This window comes from Eptesicus fuscus, chromosome 8 (genome assembly GCF_027574615.1).
Source record: "Eptesicus fuscus isolate TK198812 chromosome 8, DD_ASM_mEF_20220401, whole genome shotgun sequence".
Taxonomy (NCBI): Eukaryota; Metazoa; Chordata; class Mammalia; order Chiroptera; family Vespertilionidae; genus Eptesicus; species Eptesicus fuscus.
This window is the reverse complement of record NC_072480.1, coordinates 36,767,366-36,781,174: the sequence shown is the minus strand read 5'-3', so window position 1 is coordinate 36,781,174 and position 13,809 is coordinate 36,767,366. Positions and strand designations below refer to the sequence as shown.

Below are 13,809 nucleotides of genomic sequence, written 5' to 3'. Positions count from 1 at the left end.
AATAGATAATTATTATTTATGGAGCAACTATATCACACTAAGCAATATGCTAAGTATTTTTACATTCCAGAGAGTCACTATGATCTTTAAAGTTAATGTAGGTCATTACTGCAGGTAATAACCCAGCAGAGACAAAAAAAAAAAAAAAAAAAAGGCAAGTGGAAACTTGGGAATTCTGAGCCTATAACTAATTTAGGAATGTTTATTGACCATATTAACTTATTTTGTCATAATTGTATGTGCATATTTGTACTGAATAGATAGTCAAGGGAATCGTTTCCAGAAATACAATGGAGTAACTATACCTAAAAGAACAAAATATTTTGCCATAAACCACCCAGAAATGATGGATGACATTTAGCTAACATTCTGAAGCAAAAGAATTTTGTCTGTCTTGTTCAATGCTGTCTGCCCTGTGTCAAGAATTAATATCTGGCATAGAGTAAGTGCTCAATAAATTGTGGTTGACTATATGAATATATACCTTCACTTTCTAGAAAGCAAAAAATGTCCTAGTAGCCATAAATAAAGTGGGAACAAAAACCAGAGTAGTAAACTTGAGCTGAAAAGTAGCACCCTTCATGGGTGACTGAAGGGTAAAGGAGTAACAGTTCTCAGGATCTCAGTGGGCAGAAATGACAACTCATGGACAGGAGACATGTAGTCCTGCAGGAGAGGGCAGAGCTGCACCGAGTCCCTGTATAAGGGTGGAATGTTCTGTGGCCTATAGAGTCAGCAATCAAATAATTTAGAAAAAAAAAATCTCTTATCCAAAAGAGAGAGATTACACAGTTGTGTGTGTGATGCAGGGAAGAGTAGTTGTTGGGGTCAAGAGGGTCAGGGCAGCTCTCATTACTATGATTCTTTAATTATTTTAGGAATAAAGTAAAAATGTTCAATAACTTCAGACTTTATTAGGGGAAGTATTCATGTTAACTTTTTTTAAGGTAATTTCTACAAGATTAGAAATAAACTTAAATAATTCTCAAACCAATAATCAAGAAAGGAGAAATTATGAAAAGTGATTAAACCAATAAAATAAGTGAATTTATATAAATTATTTATATGAATAAACTGACTCTCCAAAATATATCTCCAAAAAGGCTGTGGAGCACATAACAAATTGAAAAATAAGTGCACTATTAAAAAATGGGCTAAAGACCTTAACAGGTACCTACCTCACTAAAGAAGATGCATAGATGGCAAATAAGCATATGAAAAGATGTTCCATATCATATACTAGAGACCTGGTGAATGAAATTTGTGCACTGGGGTGGGGGGGGGAGGGGGTTCCTCAGCCCGGCCTGTGCCCTCTCACAGTCTGGGAGCCCCATGATAGATGGCCCCCAAGAGGGAGGCCCCACCCACCCGCTGCAGTCTGCTGATTGGTGGCCTGGTCCTCCCTCTGAGGGGCAATAATGGGGCGATGGCCTGGTCCCCAACCAATTGCATCACACCCGCCTTGGGGGGCCTGGTGCCAGTGAGTGTCATAGTGTGGTTGTCTGAAAGGTCATTCTGCTGTTTAGCCTTTTAGTCAATTTGCATATTACGCTTTTATTATTATAGATAATCAGGAAAGTGAAAATTTAAACAACAATGAGATAACCCTACACACCTATTAGCATGGCAAAAATTCTAGAACACTGAAAACCCCAAATGTTGGCAAAGATGTGGAGCAACATGAACTCTCATTCATTGCTGGTGGAAATGCACAGCCACTTTGGAAAACAGTTTAGTTTCTTACAAAAATAAATATAGTCTTACTGTACAATCCCAAAATATCACACCTTGATAATTACCCAAAGGAACTGAGAACATGTCCACACAAAAACCTGCACATGGCTATTTATAGCAGCTTTATTCATAATTGCCATAACTTGGAACAACCAGGATGCCTTTTGATAGGTGAATGGGTTAACTGTGGTACATCCAGAAAATGGAATATTATTCAGTGCTACAAAGAAATGATCTGTCAAGCCATGAAAATACATGGAGGAATCTGAAATACATATTATTAAGTGAAGGAGGCCAATCTAAAAAGGGTATATTCTGTATGATTCCAACTATTTGATATTCCAAAGAAGGCAAAATTATGGAGACCATAAAAAAATCAGTAGTTTCCAGAGGTTAGGGGAGAGGGATGGTATGAAAAGGTGGAAAACAGGATTTTTAGGACAGTGAAACAGCTCTGTATACTATAAATGGTGAATACATGTCATTATACACTGAGTGGCCAGATTATTATGATCTCTGAATGCATAATAATCTGGCCACTCAGTATATATATTAGAGGCCCAGTGCATGAATTCATGCATGGGTGGCATCCAGCCAGCCTGGCCAGGGGGCGGGGACATGGGTGGTTGGCCTGCCTGCTGCTCAAACTCGTGGTCAAGGGGACAATTTGCATATTAGCCTTTTATTATATAGCATATACACTGAGTGGCCAGATTATTATGCATTCAGAGATCATAATAATCTGGCCACTCAGTGTAGATGTGTCCAAACCCATAGAATGTACAACATCAAAAGTGAGCTCTAATGTAAACTATGGACTTTTGGGTGATATGAATGTGTCAATGTAGGTTCAAATATACCATTCTGGTGGGAGATGTTGAAAAGGGACGGGTATATAAAAAATCTCTGTACCTTCCACTCAATTTTACTCTGAACCTAAAATTGCTATAAAAGATAGTCTATTAAAAAGTACAGAAAAGAATAAGTATTCTAAGATGTCTATTATATTCATCCAAATGACATGCTACATTGTATATAAACATGTATTTGTATCATAAATAAAAGTTGGGACAGTGGCTACCTCTGGGGATCAAAGGATATAAAATGTGCTTCAATTATAACTGTAAAGATGGAATTTCTTTTACTAGGTGGTGGTTTCACATGTGCTTATTGTATAATTTGCTATAAATTTTGTATGTCTGAAATATGCATAAACACAATAATGACAAACAAATAATATACTGAGGAATATGCATGTGGAAATGGAAGTTTTTCAGTGAAATACCCATAACACACAACTTCCATTCTCAGTAAATGTAATTTTCCAAAACCAGTTCTGTGGTCAACCCTAACAAAGGGTCCCGTTGTTCTTTTTCTTTCTCTTTCTGTTCAAGCAGCTTTCCTGACTACCTTCTTCGGGTTCTTCATATTCCTCATGCCTTAATCATGCAGTGATGTTCAGCTCTGTCTCTGTCCCTACTTCAAAATGTGTACACCCGCTGGCCAGTTTACCTTAGTGTTTAAGTCTTAACCTGTGAGCCAGGAGATTACAGTTTGATTCCTAGTTGGAGCACATGCCCAGGTTGTGGGCTTGATCCTCAGTAGGGGGGTATACAGGAAGCAACCAGTCAATTGATGTTTCTCTCTCTCTCTCTCTCTCTCTCTCTCTCTCTCTCTCCCTTCTTCTCTGAAATTAAAAAAAAAAAACTTTTTAAAAAAAAAATGTGTATACCCAAACCTACTACAGAGCTCAGCAAACAACCCTCTACCTATAATTAGCAAGTTCATGTTTTAACCATACATGCAATACACATATACACACATGCATGCACATATATACAACACATGGAGTGTTTTTAAAAATAAGAAATAAATATACATACATATGTATATATCTTGTTTATATATGAACATGGGTTTCTACAAAGCAGAGGATTATTTTACTAGCATACTAGAGGCCCGATGCATACAATTCGTGCGAGGGGCTTGGCCCTTGCAGCTGCAGCAGCTTGCCTCAGCCCTCGCAGTCCTGGCTTCATCCAGAAGGATGTCCGGAAGGTCGTTCAGCTGTCCGGTCTAATTAGCATATTACACTTTTATTATTATAGATTATTTTCTCCCCAGTATCCAGCACCTTGCTGGTGTGTGGCAAGGCCCACCAAACAAAGGATCACTTGATGTTGCTGGCCTGCCCTGACTAGCCAGCACCTTAACAGACAGTGGCCTGAAAGGCCTGTCACTCACTTCCATGTACATAGTATATTTATGAGTCTTTTGGAACATATGTACAGAAAAGAGTGTAGGAGGAGAGAAAACACTACAAATCATAATAAAAATATGAAAGGAGGGGAAATACTGTTTAGATAAAGTTTGGCAATTTCTGTAGAAAGTGGTCTTCTTAAACTTTTGTTCAAAACAGTACTAAAATAATTTATTATCGAAGCTTACAATAAAAGAGATTTACATAATATACTAAAGCTATGAATAAGGGAAAGAGGGAGTTCATATATAAGCAGGCTGTCATAATTATGTTTGCTTTTTATTATGTATATGCTCCTACTAAACAATAATATGGCTGTTTGTGTCTTTGGCTGTTTTCATGATTCTCCAAACACAACCCCATCTCTGAGAGCCAGAAACCAAGTGAAAATCAACAAGGGCTCTTATTTTCTGGCAGTTTATTGCTCTGTGGCTCTCAGAAGTTGTTTTTGGTGTTTTTCGGTTTGTTTATTTTTGATTTAGTTTTTCTCTCAATCTCAATCCACACATACCTGGCAGAGAGTTAGGTAAGTTGTTCATACTAAATAGATTCCAGTGGCAATAAGATGCATTTGCTAAACCTTATGTTGGCTTCCTTTACCCAACGTCTATCAACTCAGGAGCACCATTTCTTAGAGGTAAAATACCTGCAAATCATGTGTATTTGGTAAAGTTGCAGAGGCTGGTCTAGCTCTCTGAGAACACTGCAGTGCTGAGCATTATTGGATCTCTCTAAACTTTCACTAGAAAATTACCTTAATTTAACTTAGAAATCAAACAGGTTTGGGGATCCGTTTCAACAGATTTTCAGCATCCTCTATTTTTTTTTTTTTTTTTTGGCTAAGTTTTCTGTTATAGTTGTTTCAAAAGATTAATAATCAAATTTCATCCATGGTATGCTTTTCCCTAGATATTTTGTACAAGCTTATAAAAAAAGTATGAAATGCCAACTAAATTTTAAGGTGCTTTGAAGAAAGAAACACTGAATATTCTTATCCAACAGGGATATGTTGTTAATATATGAAGGAAAACATTGTTTTGGTTTCAGCACATAGAAAGATATTTTTGGATGATTTGAGAACATTGAGGAAAATGAATAGGAAATGCACAAATTGACTTATGGCTAATGTCCTCTTATTTTCTAAATATGACTTCTCCTGCTCTTTGGAAATGCCATTTTATGAACTGAATTTGAACTCAGAAGGTTAGCTTATTAAAGGTTAGATCACTACCCAAAAGGATTTAAGGAAATATAAAACCTCTGTGTTGTATATGTCTTAACTCAAAATAAAATGGAAAATAGTGAAATTTTAAGAAAGACTTCAATATCAGATATATTTTCACTAACTGCTCTGTTTATTAGATCTTATTTGTGTCTGCTAACTCACTGGAAACATATTCAAAATTAGATTTAAATTCACTCAAATATTTTTCTAATTGCAACAATTGTACTAGTATGTGCTAATCTGGTAAAGCCAAGTAATATATAACTAAACTCATTATATCCTTCTCTCTAACCACCATTTTGAGAGCCAACATAGCAAGTATAGGCTTTCTATATCATCAGATAAAGAGACACATTACACCTCTGAGAACTCAGTATGTATCATTTGGCCTAAATGAAAAAAAAAAAAAAAAAAGTTAATGAGTAACTTTATCCTTAGATTGTGTTTTTATTGGTCTATTTCATTTCAAAGGAAGTCATAGATACATATTCCTGTGCCCTGCACTTAAGTACACATGGGTTGTGGATTTTGCTTTGCATTTTCTAGTATTCTGATATGTAAACTTTTAAAAATGTTGTGTCCTCACATTTTACCAAGTAAAATATGGGAAACCAGTAGGGTGGGTCTGGCCTGACATATAGCAGTTATGCAGTGGCAAAATAGGAGGTGATTCCTATTTCAGTAAAAGTGAAATTCATATTCACTGGAGGAAAATGTTACAAAAATATATACTAGTAAGAATTATAGGACCAAATTAACTAAATAGGAAACTGAAAATATACATAAAGCAGAGAATTATGTCCTTACCTTCAATAAGGTAACTCAGGCTCTCCTGATTTCTATATTCTGTGTGCCCTTCCCATAACTTCATCCCAACATTTTATTTTTGTCCATTTTTTTTTTTCAGTTTATATAAGTAACTTTTGGGAGTAGCATGTCTTTTGTTTTTAATATCTTCTCTTTGTAACTGTAGATTTTAAAGTCCCAGTTCTTCCAGGGGGCTTCCTAGATTGGAAAGAAATAGTACTTGTTTCTTTCACTTTTCCTAAGTATCCAGCTGTACTACAATCTGTAAACTCATCACATATTATATCTATTTTATTTACCTTCAGTAAATGTATTGGGGTGGCAGCCTATACAATAAAGTGGTAATATGCTAATTTGTCCATTACATGGTGTCCGAGTCACTACCAGTCAACAGGTTGTATACGCACAAGAGCTGGGGGCTGGGGACAGGGGCGGGGACTTCCGCCCCCATCAGAGGCACACCCAGGCCAGCCAAGCGCTAATGTCCTGCCCAGCGCTGAGGTGAAGCTGCCTGCCTGCATCCCTGGCCAGGGATGGGATGCTGTCTGCATGTGTCCCTGACCTGGGACGTGGCGCTGCCTGCGTACGTGTTCCCCCCTTCCCCTCCCCTCCCCCCCCCCCACCCAGTGCAGAGCTGCTTGAGTGTCTCGGTGAACTTTGCAACCGACCCAAGGAGGAAACCGAGAGGGGTGAGGCCGGAACTGTGGATTCCCAGCGCTTTAGTCACTTGAAAACAGCCCCGCTTGGAATGCGAGGTGGCTGTACATTCAGCTGAGAAGTAGGGGGCTGAACACCAACGTCGCTGGGCTCCGGTCGGTCCGAGGCCCGAGCGTCCACCATGAGAAGGAAAAAATGGAGGGAGGGGCCCAGAGGAAGAGAGAACGATTGAGGGAAATGTGTCTAGACTTTCCCCAGCCCTCTCTCTCTTTCTGCTGCCTACAAAAGCCCCAGGCCTGGCCACAGTTCTCTCTCTACCTTTTAGTCCCCTGTTCTCCAACCACAGAGGAAAAAAGTAAGGAAGGAGCCCGTACTGCCTCCAGAAAGTATCTATATACCTGATGGGCTGGTGGCCTCTCGCAGAGGGAGGCCAGACTCCAGCTTAGGCCCGCTCCCCATGGGAGCGGGCCTAAGCCGTCAGTAGGACAACCCGAGAGAACTCCTGGACTGTGAGGGGGGGAAGGCCAGGCTGAGGGACCCCCCCCTACGCCCCCTGCATGAATTTTCATACACTGGGCCTCTAGTTATTTAATAAATTTATATAGGTTTCGAGTATACCATGTTATAATGTATCTTCTGTATACTGCTTTGTGTGTTTACCACCCAAAGTCAAGTCTCCTTCTGTCATCCACACTTAACCCCCTCTACCCTTCACCACTCCCAACTCTTCTTTCCCTCTGGTAACCACCATATTGTTATCTGTGTCTATGAATTTTTGTTTGTTTGTCTAATTTGTTTATTTGTTGTTTCAGTTTTATAGCCCATATAGGAGTTAAATCATATGGTTCTTGACTTTTTCTGTCTGACTTATTTCACTTAGCACGATAGTCTCAATATCCACCTATGTTGTTGCAAATGGCAGGATTTCATCTTTTCTTATAGCTGAGTAGTATTCCATTGTATGTATGTAGCACATCTTCTTTATCCAAACCATCTATCAAAGGACACTTCAGTTGTATCCATATCTTGATCACTGTGAATAATGTTTCAATGAGCATAGGGGTGCATATATTTTTTTCAAATACATTTTTCACATTTTGGGGAGAGATACCCATAGAGGGTTTGCTGGGTTATATGGTAGCTTTATTTTTAATTTTTTGAGGAACCTCCATACTCTTTTCCATAGTCACTGTACCAGTTTACATTCCCACCAGCAGTGAATGGGGTTCCTTTTTCTCCATAACCTCTCCAAAACTTATTATACCTTGTCTTGTTGATAATAGTCATTCTGACAGGTGTGAGGTGGTATCTCACTGCAGTTTTGATTTGCATTTCCTTAATGGCTAGTGAAGTTGAACATCTTTTCATATATCTGTTGGCCATCTATATGTGTTCATGGGAGCATTGTATATACCTTTTTTTAAAAAAAATTTGCTGTATTTAAGCTTTTCAAGTTGTTGGTGGTGTTCATCTTGTTCTGCATCCACTGAACTTCTTTCTATTTTTTTTTTTAAACAGGGCATTAACATCCCTTTACTTAGAGAGTCTTAAATGCTTTGAGTGGCCAAGTGGATAAATGTATGTATATGAAAGCTCATGAAATATACAGTCATTAGAAACCTAGATAATTAGAACTTGATGCCTTTTCTAAAATTATTCAGATTCAAATTTCTAAAAAAACACTATGCCAGTCAAATTGAACGTAAGGGACCATTATCAAGTATAAAATCCTGGTACAAAGTAACATGTAGGGGAACAAATGGAACCATGCACAATTAAAAGTAGAAAAACAAACAAAACATTAGTTGGCTTACATTAAAAACTTAAACTTTCAGTTGAAGTTATCTTTTCATCAATGTTAATAATTAAAACAAGTTGTCTCTTAGAGTTACATTGTAGTTCAAAACAAAAAAAAATATTTCAATGTTAACTAATACATTCTGGATTGATTTGCAGGATAGAAAAGAATGGCAAAACATTACCTATTGGAATAGATTAAGTAAGAAAAATATTAAGTGAAAAGTATATTTTCACAAAAAGACTGAATATTAGCCTCATACCTATAAGAAAATATTATTGATGCTGAACAATAGTGAAGGCTAAGGAAAAGGATAGAACCTTGACTAACTCAGCAGTTACATTCCAAAATAGGCTGTCACTTTGAACAAAAGTGCTACAAGATTAAAAACCCAAAGTTGAGTCTTTTGCATATGTATAATGTCACCTAACTGTGAGTCAGATTTGGCTTTTAGGCAACATTTGCACAACTGAGAAGATATTAGCAACCTTAGTATCTGCCTAAAGGGAGGAAAAGGAGAGAAAAAATAAGTACACCAGTGGTATGATCTCATGAAAATAATAATCAATAGGAGACCTCTCATGGAGAGAGGGGAGGAGTGTAAGGAATGCATTGGGAACTTTCTCAAACCTTATAAATAAAGGTGATATTCATCCAAGAGGCCTCAGCAGACTTGCTGGTAGAAGTAGAGCAAGCTCAGAGATTCTAATTAACACTGGAATATTGAACATGCTCCCTATCCTATATAATAAAGAGGTAATATGCAAATTAACCCTCACACCCTCATAGGATGGCTGCCTATGACCAGGCCGGCAGGGGGGTTAGTGAGAGGCGACCAAAGTGAGAGGCGACCAGGCCGGCAGGGGGGACAGTTGGGCGTGACCAGGCCAGCAGAGGGAGGCAGTTGGTGGCAACCAGGCTGGCAGCGGGGGCAGTTAGGGGCAACCAGGCAGGCATTCAGGTGAGATATTAGGAGCCAGTGGTCCAGGATTGTGAGAGGGATGTCTGACTGCCAGTTTAGGTCCAATCCTCAGGATCGGGCCTAAACCGGCAGTCAGACATCCCCCGGGGGTCCCAGATTGGAGAGGGTGCAAGCTGGGCTGAGGGGACCCCCCCACCCCATGCACAAATTTTGTGTACTGGGCTTCTAGTGTATGTATAAGCCTTCACCCCAGTCCCATGAGGGCCTGATCACTTACACTCACACACTGGCTTGGAGTTTGGTTCACATGAGCTCTTACATTCTCACACATGCACACTTTCACTCACATTTACTAACCCACACTGCCCACCCCCATGTTCAATCACACTCCCACTCTTATGCTATTATATCTAAATCCTATAGAAATTAAAAATAGTTTTCACATTAAAAAAAAAACACAAAAGGAAAAACATATAATTGCCAGCAGATAGGTTATGGGGTTAATATTTACATTTTGAGAGCTTTTCAATTACAGTATCAACCAACATTTTTCATTCTATTTTGAGCCATTCCCTTCTATAGGGAATACAATTCCATTTTCCAAATTTGGTTAAACTCCGCTTATTTAGAACATAATTACCCATCAAAATGAGGTGGCTTTACAACTGGGCAAAATGAGACATTATCAATTTTGAAAATAAAAACTTATTCCCCTCTTTCTGAAAATTACTCACCAGATACATTTCCACTGACCACATGGAAAGGGTTGGATTCCTTAACTAACAGAAGTAGAAGCAAATGGAATATAAGAATTCTAATCTTTGAATTGAAAAGAATACACTAATACTTACTAAGAAGTAGGCATTGTACTAGATCCTATAGTAGGTGTGATTTATACAAACTTCATTTAAGCAGGCCCGGGTTTTATTCTTGCCATTGGGACAAGCAGGAATGCAACCTCCAGGTAGTTGTCCTATTTCAAAGCTATGTCCATTTAAATTAGCCTTTTACTGGATTTTTTATATTTTCATTCCCAGACTTCCGGAGGTCACTGCATAGCAGCATTGGCAGGAAAGTGCAACAAGGAATTTGGAAGGCCATAAACCTTGGGCGGCAGCAGGGCTGATGCCAGCACAGATTGCTCTTGCTGAGATTTCGGGGTCTTGAAGAAGCGATTTCCTGACCTGATAACCTTTGAGTAAACGCTTACTGAACTTAACTGAGCTTTACTGACCTTTGATACTATCTGCTTACTAGGTGCTCTGCCTAAGTGCTTTGCTAAGGGCAAAGGTGTAAAAGTAACCAAATTGAATAAAAGCAGGCAAGACAAGACTCGTGCTTCCTCCTCTTCCTGAGAGAGGTTCCACGTGGCCCCCATACTTAAACCTCATTTCTTGTGTAGTGTCTTCATTGTGCATCTGCTCTCCTGCACCTGCTGTGTAGGTCGCAGCACAAACTGAATGTATGTCACTATGTAGGAGTAACAGAACACTTTTTAATATTATACTTTTATTGACACAATGATATCATTATGACAGTTACGGTCTATGACAGGGCCTGCTCAGATGCCCTTTCTTCAGCAGGTTTTAACATTCCAACATTTATTTTTCATAAATTTCATTTTAAATATAATTCTTCTGGGGGAAGTGAAAAAATGTAGACTGTATGTTATTATTTCTAAGTGCCTGTCTTCTCTTAAATCCAATGTAAAATAGCTAACATTTTTAAAGTCACTCTTGTTTATAGAATGCTTTCACAAATGTTAAATTGACTCATTTTTATGTAACAAAAATTTAAAATATTCAAGGAATTGATGAAGACCTGAGTTTAGAATTGCCTGGTTAAAGAAAGGGGTGATAAAGAGGTGTAAGGAGTTCCCTGTTCCTTCTTGGATGTTTGAACTGATAGGAGGGTTACACAAAATGAAATCAAAAGAGTTATAATTTTGACAAAAACTGAACTGGAAAATATGTCTTAGTATCGAGACACAAGGGGAGGTCTTAACACTTCACTACTGGTCAGTGTCCAGATGTTTCCCAGAATCACTGGCATAGCCTAAACTCACCTGTCCCTGTCAGTGTAGGCCAGGGCCCCATCTTGGAAGAGAGAGTACTAGTACATGAATCCACAGAACAGGCCACTCCAAAGAGTGAGGACATAGAAAATCTTAAATGCTGTACGCTATAGACTGAATGTTTTTGTCCCCCAAAAGTCATGTGTTGAAACCTAATCCCCAGTGTGATGCTATTAGATGGTGGGGTCTTGGGAAGTGGTTAGGTCATGAGGGCAGAGGCCTCGGCAGTGGCATTAGTGCCCTTATAAACAGACCTCTGGGAACTCCTCACCCCTTCTGCCATGTGAGATTATAGGGAAAAGGTGGCAGTCCATAAACTAGCAGGCAGGCCCCACTAGACTCTGAATCTTCCAGTGCAGTGCCTTGATATTGGACTTCCCAGGTTCCTAAACTGTGGGAAATAAATTTCTGTTGTTTATAAGCCACACAGTCTGTTATACCAGCCTAAATGGACTAAGACAGAAATATAAGAACCATTTTTCCCCACAGCTCATCAATTAGCTAATTGCCCTCTGGTGGGAAGGTATTAGAGGATATACAGAGGAATAGAGCTGAAGGGTCTTGTAGTGCTTTCCCTACAGTGGAGTAGTAGTGTCCTATCTTCCAAGGAGACATGATGAGTGTATTCACACTTTTCAGTGTTTATGTCTATAGAGTCTCAAAGCAAATGAACTGAGCTTCCATGAGGCTGCAAAAGGAAGACAAGATTTCTCTTCTACTTGAAGACTGAATATTTTAAATGTGTTATTGTGACAATTAAGTAATCTTTATATCAAGCAATTAGCACATAAAATGTTTCCTAGGAAGTTACAATTATCTTTGAAGAGGCAGTGTGACCTTGGGGGCAAAACATTTTTTACAGTAGACAGATAGATTATTAATTCTGGATCTTCTATTTACTATTTGACCATGAAAAAAATTACAGGATTTTTTTTTTCATTTGTAAAACTGGGAAATAGTCTGCAGAGTCCATGTAAAAATGTATTTTGAAAACATACACAATATATATGTAAATAATTCAAGCTGCAACATGACATATTCTCATTAAATGATAACAATTATTTTAAGCTTTAATTTTACCTATTATAGATCCAGCTTTCCCCCCAACTCTCCCTAAAAATAACTTTAAAAGTAAATTGTCACCTTATACAATACCTCAGTGCAGCTCACTTTAGATTTCTACATTTCACAGATCTTTCAGATTAAATAACAATTATTTTTTGTGATTGTGTTCAAATTTGGAATTCTGCTTGTAGAGTCAGATATCATTTGTTTGTTCATTTAGCATATTTTTAAAATATATTTTAGGTCAATTACTACACAAGAAGCATGATTCTAAGCTTTGAGGTATGTTAGGGAAATAAACATTAAAAGATCACAGCCCTGGTAGAATTCAGATGATAGTAAGATTGATTTCATTGTTAGGTGTCATAAATATTAAAAATAGAAATATGCAAAAGATCTAATTCCATTCTTTATACAAAAAAATCAAGATCACTCTGGGGTAATTTTACATGAATGGTTGACTTTCTTTTTCTCAAATATGTACCAAAGAGGAGATACCTCTCTCTCTCTCTCTCTCTCTCTCTCTCTCTCTCTCTCTCTCTCTCTCTCTCTCTTTTTCTTTCACACACACACACACACACTTGAAGAGTAAAGAAAGAGAAAACATGACACTATGACTCTCCTTATTTGCTTTTGGTAGAGGTAGGTAGCTTTTGAAACAAAACCAAAACATAAAAAGAGAGAGTTTTCATGTGTCTGGCTAAGACTCAAGTTAAGAAATCTACACTAATAAAAGAGAAAAATGCTAATTGACCATACCTCCACTATGCACACAGCCAATCGGGAGTGATATGCAAATTAAGCCAACAAAGATGGGGGGTAAATTTGCATATGCAGGAGGGGCAGGCTGACCTGATGCCACCTGCGGGGTCCAGGCAGCCATCAGGGTCTGGCAGGCTGGGCCAGCAGCACCTGAAGCCGCCTGCGGGGTCCAGCCAGCCATCGGTAACCGGGCAGGCCAGGCAGACATCGCCTGACACTGCCCGTGGGGTCCAGGCAGCCATTGGGGTCGGGCAGGCATGGTGGACGGGAGACTGACACCACCTGTGGGGTCCAGGTTGCCATCTGGGTTGGACAAGCCTGGCTGGCAGCACCCGATGCCGCCCGCGGGGTACAGGTCACCATCGTGGACTGGGCAGTCCTGGCGGGCAGCTCTTGATGCTGCCATGGGGTCCAGGCAGCCATCAGTAACCGAGCAGGTCTGGGGGCAACGCCTGACGCAGCCCACGGGATCCAGGCAGCCATCTGTAATCGGGCAGGTGGGGGT

General features: G+C 39.1%; 1 long non-coding RNA gene across 1 annotated transcript in view; it reads right to left on the bottom strand.

The window, feature by feature from the left end:
- Positions 1–1,276, bottom strand: part of LOC129150043 (uncharacterized) — a 64,784-nt gene extending 63,508 nt beyond the window's left edge. The window contains exon 1 of the long non-coding RNA XR_008556817.1: positions 1,179–1,276. This is a non-coding gene — a long non-coding RNA (uncharacterized LOC129150043). The remainder of the gene's footprint in view (positions 1–1,178) is intronic.
- Positions 1,277–13,809: the final 12,533 nt, after the last annotated feature.